The following is an 11,496-nucleotide window of genomic DNA, read 5'->3' on the forward strand; positions in this document are numbered from 1 at the left end:
TCAGTACCAGAGCCATGTGCAAGCTCTGCTGATAATGATGGCTTTTCTCAGAGCCGCAAAGCCTTTGATATCTCTCTCTCTCTCTCTCTCTCTCTCTCTCTCTCTCTCTCTCTCTCTCCACCCCCCCCCCCCAAAAGTTAATACCTAGCTTGGCATTTGGCTAATTAAAAATTAATTTAGCTCAAAACACAAAATCTTTCTCGTTCCAGCAAAATTCTTCAAAACACTATAAACATCTAAGGCAAGGTAATAACAACCTCAGAAGACATCTTGGGTGATGGCTGGGTGGACACTGACTAGACTATTAGCTCTTGGAGTAATAGATAGGGCTCTGCAGCACTGTCAGCATCTCTGAGTGTGTTCTGAGCACCCACCTAGTTGCCTCCACTTGAAGTGCTTCTCCTCTCTTTGCTCAGCTTGTGCTTTAGTTGATAACTTTAACTATCCTTTTGCAACAAGTCAGGAATAGTTCATAGGAAAGAAGAGAGGTCATCAAAGTACCACTGACAGTGTTCACAGACATTGCGAAACCACCGTGAGATTCATATACAACCACAAGGGACCCAAAGAAGTACAAAGCAATCTTGATCTTTAACAAAAATAACAAAGTGGGGGCATTAAATACCTGGCTTCAAAACATACCATAAAGTTAGAGTAATCAAAACAATATGGAACTGGAAAAAAAAAACACACACAAATGGAAAAGAACTGAGAAGCAACCACATATGAGCGGCTGATGTGCTTTCTACTAAGGTAGCAAGATCATAACGGGAGAAGCCAAGCATCTTCAACAACAGGAGCTGGGGGACTGAACGCCCACATACATAGAAAAAACCAGACTCACTTATTATCTAAAAATAAAAATTTACTACAAGAAAACAATGAAATGCTTCAGAACATCAGTGCTGGAAATTTTTTTATATGATGTTAAAAGCCAAAAAATGACCAATGGGATTTCATCAAACTCCCTCATTTCAGCAGAGTGAAGGACATGGACAGCCAATAAAAACATTGCTAATTCACACTAAACAGGAACTGCTCTACAGAGGAACTCAAAACCAACAACCCAATTTAAAGATAGGCAAAAGAGAGGCTGCTCAGATGGCTCAGTAAGTAAAGTAATTGTCATGCAACCATGAGGACCTTAGTTCAGATCCCCTGCTCATATAAAAGCCAGGTGCAGCAACTTGAACCTGTAATCTCAGTGCTGGGAGGAGACAGGAGGATCCTGAGAATTGCTGGCCAGTCAAGCCAGCCAAACTGGCAAGATACAGGTTCAGTAAGGGACCCTGCCTTAAAATACAAGGTGAGAAGGAGAGAAAAACACCTGACTTTGACCTCTGGGTGGACACACGCGTGTGGACACACACACACACATGTGTACACACACACCACAGACACACACACAGGTACACACCATAGACACACACAAATAGTGATCTGAACAAACATTTCTCAAAAGAAGATGAATGACCAACAAGCATGTGAAAAATGTTTAATTAATCAGGAAAACGTAAATTAAAACCATAATGGAATATCATCTCATCTGAGGTGAGAGGATCAGCCGGGCCTGGGAGTTCAACAAACACATATGCATGTGTGTACACACAGAGAGAGGACTATTATTCAGCCATTCACAACCGTGTAAGTGTAGCTAGAGGACAATATAGTAAATGGCAGGCACCGGAAGGGCAATATCATACATTCCCATGTGTGTGCGGAAGCTTAAAGCTGACATCAAAACGGCAGGCAACATGGAGCTGGGAAACAGTTCAGAAGTCAAGAGCACTGCCTATCTTGCAGAGGACTCAGGTTCGGTTCCCAGTACCCACACAGCAGCTCATAACCATCTGCAACTCTGATCCAGGGATGTGACATGCTCTTGGGGCTACAATGGGCACTGCTTTTTTTGGTGCACAGACATATAAATAGTCATATAAATAAATCTATTTTTAAAAAAAACAAATTGTAAGTAGATCCTCCAGTGACTACTACAGCCTGGGAAGAGTTTGTGTGGTTGGCTAATGGACAAGAATGATGGCTTCTGTCGTTGTACAGCACAGTATGCTGATGATGACTGACAACAATTAACTATGTCAAAATACCTAGTAGAGAAGACTTGGAATGTTCTAACACCAAGGTGACAGCATGCCGGTACCCTCATCTGATCATCATGAATTTGTTTCCGAAATGTTCTATAGCCTGTGTCAATTGTCAATTGAAAATAGTACAATAAAAAGGGATGTCAACTAGGTCAAAGAGAGAGGTGGGTAGAGAGGCTGGGGAAGGCCATTCACCCACCAGGAAGGAAACTGACCTTGGCCAGAGGTCGTGTGCATAAATTATTAGGGGAATGGGTAGAGCAATCTCATCTACCCATGGGATCTGGACTGCAGCACTGGGCTGTACGGAGTGGGAAACTATCAAAAGGGCCTCTGAAGGAAGGGTGCAGGGATGAGGGGCATGGGAAGGCAGTCCGTGACTCATGGCAGCAGCCCTCTCCACCACTGCCCTTGCTACTCCAGGTCTTGACGACGCAAGTGCTTTCTCTCCTCTAGAAAGTGACTGCTGGACAAAGAGAAAGGAGAAGAGGCGAAACTTCCCCAAACGGGCTGAGTGTGTGAGTGTGTGTACGTGTGTGTGTACATGTGTGCAAGCCCACCATCAACTAGATCAAGAACAAGCAACACTTCACCCACACAGCCCTCTGTCACCATACCCCATCTGGTCATCTGGTACAACTGCTCCAAGTCACAGGCAAGTTAAGGGCAAAACCCAGAAAGTGCAAGCCTGTCCCTCCCTTGCTGTGAGCACTGTCTCAGTAGGGTGCTTATCCTGCTCCCACCCTTCCCTTCCAAACAAGGTACCTGGATAATTCTCCACATCTAGCCTCATCCTAATTAAGTTCTGCCAGTCATTCATCCTGCCCTATTTCATTACCACCCAGTCATGTGACGGGACTATTTCCTCTGACATTTTGTACGTACAGCACAAAGCAGTATGTGGGGAATGTAAAAACACCTGACACTTCGTGGCACACAATACAGACTTTACAAGCCTTAAACAGAGTTCCTGGACGATAGCTGGATCAGCAACCGCTTTACTAAAAGCTGGTGGACCCAGCTCCCCTCCCCACGCTTCCTTCTCCCATCACCCACATTTCCCTCCCTGGACTCTGCTGGCTGTCCCCACTTCTCTACACCTCTCTCAACATTTATGTCCCCAGGGGTACCCAGAAATGGGACAGGTGTCAGCCCTGTTAGCACTTTTTTTTTTTAGACAGTATGCAGCCCTGGCTAGCCTAGAACTCACTAGCAGACTAGGTTCACTTGCCTGCCTCTGTCTCAACCATAACTAGTCCTTGGAGCACATTTTAAAATGGGGCATTGTGGAGAAAACACTTACCAGGGCTGTAAAAGTGAGCCTCCATGTGTGTGCCATAGCACGCGTGTACATACACACTCACATACTAAATAAGTAGATTTTTCTAAAACTTCTGCTGGATGAACAAGTTCACAACCACAGAGTCTGCTGCCTAGGTGGTCAGCTACCACAGACCACAGCTCAAAGCAAGACTAAAAGTGTCAGTGCTCCCTGCTGCTTCCACCAGCTCACCAGCCCCACTGCCCTACCTTCTCAGCTCTGTGCCTGACCCCAAGGTCAGACGCTCAGGTTCTCATGAAAGTCACAGGCCCAATCCCTAAGGAAGGCCCATGTAAGCACACGAGCCATGTCCTATCTTCATTGCAAAGTACTTCCCCCTGCACTCACTCCTAAGATCTGACAACTCTTTACCAAACCCAGCAAAGATATTCATATTATTACAATACTTAAAATCACGTGCAAATAATTAAATATTTTATTTAAAAATGCTTACCCTTCCTGTAAAAAAAAAAAAAAAACCACTTGAATTTTTGATACTTTATTTACAAAAAGTTTAAAGCACCGGTCATAACCTCAAGTTGATTTCAACAGGGCCACCATTTGAGACACACTGTGTCTCCTCCTCCAGGCTCTCTGGCCATCTCCTTCCTCGGTATCAGTGCCAAGGGCCTAGAGTGTGATATAAGTCTGCTCTTCCCATTGCTTTTATGAACTGGGATGAGACATTAAACTGGAAAGTCAAGAAAACTAGACATACCTCAGCTCGCTAGCTCCAGGGAAAGTGTGAAAGGACGGGCCGTCCTGAGCATAGCTGTACTTGGTGGTGGCTGTTACTTCACCTAAACATGAAGCGGGAGCCATGTTGGTGAAGAGGGGACACACAGCAGGTCACATTAGGAGAAACCAGAGTGCTACCAACCACCACTGAAAGTCTTCACTGGGCTGACTCCAGGCAGGTTCCCCAAATACTTCTTGAGTTCCTGCTAGCCATACTGCTCTCGTTTTTCTTTTAAACTGCACAAGCAGCCGGGCGGTGGTGGCGCACGCCTTTAATCCCAGCACTTGGGAGGCAGAGGCAGGCAGATCTCTGTGAGTTCGAGGCCAGCCTGGTCTACAAGAGCTAGTTCCAGGACAGGCTCCAAAACCACAGAGAAACCCTGTCTCGAAAAAAAAAAAAAAAAAAAAAAAAACTGCACAAGCAGCAGCAGAGTTCAGTGAAACTTACATATTAGAACACAGAGAAATGTTGTGGAACAGTGTGTCAGAAGAGGGAGCCTAGATCTTCAGGGCCAGCCCAATAGACTTCATCCTTGTTGGTCAAAGACAGAACCTGGGGCTGGGATGTAGTCCACACTGCTTTCCTTTAGTATTCAGTCTACAGAGAAGACATAGATGCGGGCACAACAGTTGGGTGGGCAAGCTGGGGCACAGAGCAGAGGGAATTCATAAGGGTCAAGATCCCGTAGTCCCAAAACACTTGTCAGTTCACACCATGAGCTGACCACCCAACGTTGACAGTCCCTTCACGCAAAGCCAGTCCCATCTCCATCAGGAGAGTCGGGGTAGTCTTGGTTAAAATAAGGATATCTGGGTCCCAATCTTGGGCTTATTAGTTATTAGCCAGATGAGGGGGACACACTGCAGTTCCAACAAGCTCTCAGGTGTTGCTGATGCTGCCCGTCTGGGCCCACCTAGAGGAATACTGGTCTGAGCCAATCAGCACACAGCACTCTCATGCTACCCTGGGCCCCTGCAGAGCAGAGAGATCTGCATAATGACTGAGGAGCTGGCTTGTTTGTTTCCTTCTCTGTCCCTGATGGATAGAAGCAACAAACCACTTAGTCCCACCAACCCTAGCAACCATCTTGTAACCATGAGGCAACAGCCTCAGTGCCGGCCGTAGATGGAGAGAAGACAAGACTGGTGAGCTGCTGACGCAGGAACTCTCCTGTGTTTCCTTGGCAGCTGAAAACATGCCAGCCAGATACCCTACAATCCAGGGCACCCCCTCCCTTCCCAAAGGGGCGCTCTTCCCAGAGATGTCCACTTGCCTAAACATACTTCCTTCAGACGTCCAGAATTTACATACCTGGCTCATCAGTCTTAAAAACCCGAGTCAGTGAGTTAGAAAACAAATCACTTATAATGCAAGCAACACAGGAGAGGCAAAGAAAGTGGCGCACACCCTATAGAGAATTAACTCAATCAAATGGCTTCTGTTAACAGCTGATCCCAGATGCTGTGGCTGCGGCCAGAGGGGCAGAGCAGCAAGTGCACAGAGGATTTTCAGGAGACCTCAGCACCTCTCGAATCACATTCACGAGGGGTGTGGCGGGAAAATGAGGTCAGAAGGAGTTCCAGGTATGTGAAGGAGGGAGCAGAGAGGCAAGGGAAGGGAACTGGAAGGGGCAAATATTTTCCTCCACCAGAGTCCTCACTCCTCCTTCAGGAGATCAGGACACCTCTGTATTCCTGACTCTACCAGGAAGCAGACATCTCATTTATATTATGAGCCTCTGTGACCCAGTCCCCTACATATAATTTACCTTCCTATTTCTGAGGCCTCCACCAGGGGATGGTAAATTATATGGGGGGGGGGGGGGCTAGGTCACTGAGGCTTATAATAAGAACGATACTATAATAAAAGCCTGAATGCAGCCGGGCAGGGGTGGCATATACCTTTAATCCCAGCACTCTTGGAGGCAGAGACAGGCAGATCTCTGTGAGTTTGAAGTTAGACTGGTCTACAGAGGGAATTCCAGGACAGGCTACAGAGAAACCATGTCTAAAAACAAACAAACAAACAAAAAAGGCCGAAGGCAGGAGGTCAGGATTTCTGGCTACTTGGGGACTTCTGGAAGTCCAGTTCAAAACTCGCTGAGTTCTAGGAGCAAATCTTACAGTCCTTGCATGGAAATATAGTGGTTTAGGCGCCAGAGGCAGAAACTCCTGGCTCTGACCCCACCCAGTTTCTGTCAACACCATCTTGCAGCTGCCTGGCCACACCTCCCCTAAGCGCCTCTTCAAGGCCTGACAAGACCTCTCAGAGGATGCCTGAGAGAGATGGCCTAGGTCTGGCGTGTGGTGTGGTCAGAAAAGGTTGGGTTCCTTTTCCTTGGGGGAACAATTCCTACTTAAAATTGCCAGAAACATTATCGAGTAACATAAGACCAATCTAGTATGAGAAACCACAGATAAAGGACATGAACAGGTAATTCAAACTAAAAAGTTCAACATATAAAGGAATTCAATGATTTTGGCTATTTGAGAAACATAATAAAAGCATAAAGTCTTTTGGGCCATTAGATTGGCAAAATTAAGGTGCCAAAGCTGCAGGGAAACAAATGATGGAAGGGTGTGAGCTAATGAGACCCACTTGGGGGTGTAATCTGACAAAACTGTTGATTCACAATTATTCCTTGTCCTACTGATGCTAACAGGGCCCTGCAAGACTGAGAGGTGGCGCTAAAGGGACTGGTCCATACGTAACTGGCTTTTTTTTTTTTCAGCAGAAAATTGGAAAGGACCTACATGCCTACCAGTATAAGATGGCTTGATAAATAACAGCACACCCTTACTCTGGAATATGGATCCCCACCTCCAAAAAAGGGCAAACTCATCATGTCAGTACACAGACTCCAGAATATAGTACGAAATTGAAAAAGCTAATCAGACAATATGGTATGTAATATGACTATATTTACATTTACATGAGCAATTTAAACATTCCATTTTCATTTATTTTGAGTCACCAAGGATAGAACTCAGGTTGTCAGGCTATGGGGCAAGTGCCTCTATCTGCTGAGCCATCTTGCCAACTCTAACAAGAACTCCAGTCCCCTGAAAAGGTCTACGGGCAATGGCACAAGGACTGGTGATGGAGATTGGTGGCACAGGGCTTCTCTGGCATGCATGAAACCCTGAGTTTGATCTCCTACATTACAAACACATACATAAAGGCAATGATACCACCTCCACTTGCACAACAACCTGGGCATTCTGGAGTCTAAAGCCACTCTCCAAGAAGGAAACAGAGCTCTGAAAACGGCTGGTTCTGAGGCTAGGGCAAGGAAAATACAAATTGAGTCTCAAAGATTTTGAACCAGAATGGAAAAGAAGTCCTTAAGGAACGATCAGAACATGTACAAAGAAAGGGACTCCCTTAAAGGATAAATCTGGGACAAAGTCACACAGAAATAATGACAGGAACAGACTAAAGCCTAATTAATGTATACAGCAAGATTTTCATGTTCTAGGGATGTAAATCGAGAAGTGTATTTTAGGGAAAATCCTCTTTAGTTTAGTTCGGTTCTCTAACACACGTAGAAGGAAACAAGAAATTAGAAAACTCCCATCTGTCAACTCTATAAGATTCAGATAAGAGGCATCGGTGGGTTCTTTCTGTGGCTGGAAAGACTGAGGAGTAGCATGTCCTGCATCCCTACAAGATGCATATTAACCACAAAGGGGGAAATGTAACTTTTCAATGAGCCCCACACCATCCTAATCAAGATATCAAAGCTAACCAGTCTAGTGTAGAGTTTAATGAGATAGTGGGCAGGATCTGCCTCACACTGAGCCCAGCCAACAAGGCTGCAAGCTCTGCCGCTCTTGCAAGAAGTACCTCACCCGAATCCAAATAGTGTGAAACCCCAACTGAGGGGCATTATCTGAAACAGTCAATAGTCTTCGAGCATGTCAATGACATTAGATACAAAGAAACACTAGTTAAAATAGACTGTAGCTTAAAAGAAAAGAAAAAAAAAACTGAAGGCAACAAATAAGCCAGAGTTTTCTTTTGGGATAAAGGACATTGTCGGAGCAATTTCTAAGATCTAAATAAGACTTATGCATTAAATAGCAGCATTCCTGTCAATGTTCATTTCCTGAGTTTTAAGTGCTGTATGTATAAAATGTTTTTAAGAAATCCTCCTGGAAATATTTAGAGGTACAGGGTATTTGGCATCAAAATGCGACTAAGTTGTTTGTTTGTTTAAAGCATGAAAATGAGAGAAGGGTAACAGAGATGCAGCAGCAAAACGCTAACATTAGGAAAATCTGGACAAAGATTTTCCGAAAAATCACTTACATTTATTCTTATCGTTTTGCTGTGAGTCTGAAAGGACATCAAAGTACAAAGGAAAAATTAGTTAAGAGAGCAAGGAGCACTCTAGGGGTTTCTGAGGATTGGGTTCACGATGGTCTTTTCTTTCAGGCAAAGTGAAGCAAGCCTGCAAGGGGCTGGTTAATACTGGTCTCCCTAACAACACTCTGCTCAGAGCCTCTGCTCCAGGCCCAGTCTCCTGCTCATCAATCAAGGTCTGCCAAAGAAGCAGGAACATAATCCAGCCTTCTCTGCCACAGATGTGTGCTGTTTACTTCTTCATGAAAGTCAAAGCCTCCCGACACCATTGTGATGATTCTAAGAACTTCTCTGAATATGGAAACTAAGGAGGAGTTTTGCATTAAAAAGTCAAACCAAAATAAAATAGCCTTGATGGAAAGTTTCCCCCTCCACTCTGCCTCACTGAGTTCTTGAGAGGCTAAACAGTAAAGTGGGGATGGGAGCGCTTTCCTAGTCCTTCCTTCTGGTGCATTCCTGAGAATTCTCCTGGGTAGGCAGCTGCGTAGGGCCAATAGTTCTTTATCACACACCCCATTTCTCCAGTGTTCTATCATTTTTTGTTTTTGTTTTGTTTGGGAGACAGGATTTCTCTGTAGCTTTGTAGTCTGTCCTGGAACTAGCTCTTGTAGACCAGGCTGGCCTTAAACTCACAGAGATCTGCCTGCCTCTGCCTCCCGCATGTTCTAATCATTTATGCTAAGCTTCTGTGTGTATCCCCTTAAAGTGATTTTTTTAAACAACTAATATTCATTTTAATGGTAATACTACAAAGTCCCTAGTTTCCAAAACAACGGAGTAAACTATAATGTATGCTCTAAACGCTGGGTCTGCTTGAGAGCCTGGGATTACCCACGCAGATTCTGAGGCTGACAACAAATGAACCGTCACTAGATAGGCAGAGTAGCTAAGGAAGAACGGCAAGCACTCTCACCGAGCTCAGCAGAAACACAGCCCTGGTTTTCCTCCATTCCTGTAAGCTCGGTCTTGAAGATGACCCTCCTAGTGACTTTGGCTCATTCCTACATCGTGTTGACAAGACACAAGGAACACCGCCTGGCAATGCCGTTCACATGCAGCGCCACCCAAGAAACAGCAGTGTGATCTCCTGACACCACCACTTGTACAGAACCAACACTCGGAACTCCTCGGGTGAGCACCAGCTCCCTTCAAAGAACTGAATTTTCCAGGAGAAAGAAACCTTATGTCAAAGGCCTACACAAGGGCCTCAGACCAGATTCAAAGACAAAATTTACTGACTTCAATCAAAGACGACAAGGCTAAGTAAGTAGGACAACCTAGAGCTGTTCTCTGCCTGACACTAACATTTAGACTTCAAAACAAACTCAGCAAGTGAGGTTCGGCTTTCACCTTTTGGAGATGAGAACATTGAGAACCTGAGATGGGAAATGACAGAACCTTCAGAATTCACACCCAGATCAGCTCACTCTGTCCCCAGGCCCCTGTGATGTACCCATTGTCCACACAGGGCACAGGAGTGAGTCAAGCTGAATATCACTGCAACATCCCAACCTCGGTGCCACCCCACCCTCCCCCATTCCCTTGGCTCAGATGCCCTAACTGGCAGGTGACAAATCACGTTATACTCTTGGGCAGCCTCTCAACACCAAACACATTCAGAGGCAAAGCGAAAGACAAGAAAATGGGATTTACAACGGCCTATAGTTCCTTCTTACCCAAAGAGACATTTTCATGAGCTGTCAACTCCGGGCAGGAGGAACCCACCATTATGTAATGTCAGAGGGCAAGCGACAAGGGGCAAGAGAAGCCAAGGCCCATCAATGCTCCCATCCTTCGCCCACAAAGATATAAATTTGTGTCTGACATTTTGAGTGTTTCGGTGGCCTACACACTCATGACTGGCTTTGCAAAAGACGACCACGGATCCCTGGAAACCTCTCAGGCCTCAATTAGCTTAAGAGCAAAGCAGACGGATATAAAATACATAAAAAAGCAAAGGTGGGGGAGATGCTATCTGGGACGATGCGAGGACAGAAAACGCTTCGAGAGTTGCGAGGATGCAGTAGGTGTCCTCCACCAAGATGCATGTTTATTTTTACCAGGTGTTTTGACACCTGAGATACCCGTGAGGCCTTCAGAGCTGGAAGCCCGGAACCCAGCAGAGATGCATCCGGCAGGCGTGGTGTATAGCATCCCACAGCTCCCCAAGAGGCCCAAGGCAAGGGGGCGGCAAGTCTAGGACCACTCTCCAAAGACGCAACCAGCGAACCGCTAGGCTGTACTACTGCCATGACAACCGCGGGCGCCGTCCGGTCGGGTCCCCAGTGTCTCCAGCTCCCAGCCGCCGGGCCCCTCAGCTCAGTCCCGCACCACCGGACCCAGCTCGGCCCAGCTCGGCCCACCTACCTGGCGCGCCCCGACCCCGGCACTCGCTCAGTCCCAGCCTCCGTCCTCCTGGCCGCGCGTCCCGGCCTCGGCTCCACCGGTCGCTGCCGGGTCCTGAAGACTGGCCGGGACTTAGGTTCAGGCCGCCTTGCTCCGGCCGGTGGCGTCCACCCAAGACCCGAACCCCCTGTCTCCGCGCAGCCCGAACCCTGCCACAGCCTTCACTCAGAACACAGCGCACAGCCCCGCCCCGGTTCCGCCCCCTCGCCGCGCATGCGCGTTTCACGCTTGACCGGCGCCCTCCCCACTCCCTTGCTGACTCCGCCCCCAGGAGATCGCACCGCCCGTAAGGTCTCGCCCTCTTCTGTGACGTCACCCAGGAGTGGGCAATTTTGTTCCCTTCCTAGTTTCTGCTAAGAGAACAGGTAATAGGAGAAAAGCGCTGGAAGTCGGAAGTACAGGTGTAACTAGTCAATCACTCGGTGGGCGTGGTTATCAACCAAGCTGCTATCATTTGAATGGCCTTCCATACTTGATCTAGTTCATGAGTACAGATATGCATTTATATAGACTCCCAAGAGACTACGGTCCTTCCCCTTCTTGCTCAAAATTCTATTTTTCCG

General features: G+C 46.6%; 1 protein-coding gene across 14 annotated transcripts in view; it reads right to left on the reverse strand.

Moving 5' to 3' along the window:
• Inpp4a (inositol polyphosphate-4-phosphatase type I A) overlaps positions 1 to 11,120 on the reverse strand; it is a 116,842-nt gene extending 105,722 nt beyond the window's left edge. For all 14 annotated transcript variants that reach the window (XM_041655114.1, XM_041655113.1, XM_041655106.1 and 11 more), the window contains exon 1: positions 10,895 to 11,120. The gene's annotated coding sequence lies outside the window, so the exon portion shown is untranslated. The remainder of the gene's footprint in view (positions 1 to 10,894) is intronic.
• Between the last annotated feature and the right edge of the window lie 376 nt (positions 11,121 to 11,496).

The sequence above is a fragment of the Microtus oregoni genome, unplaced genomic scaffold (assembly GCF_018167655.1).
Source record: "Microtus oregoni isolate MIOR12 unplaced genomic scaffold, Mior012 000007F_ref0000211, whole genome shotgun sequence".
NCBI classification, from domain to species: Eukaryota; Metazoa; Chordata; class Mammalia; order Rodentia; family Cricetidae; genus Microtus; species Microtus oregoni.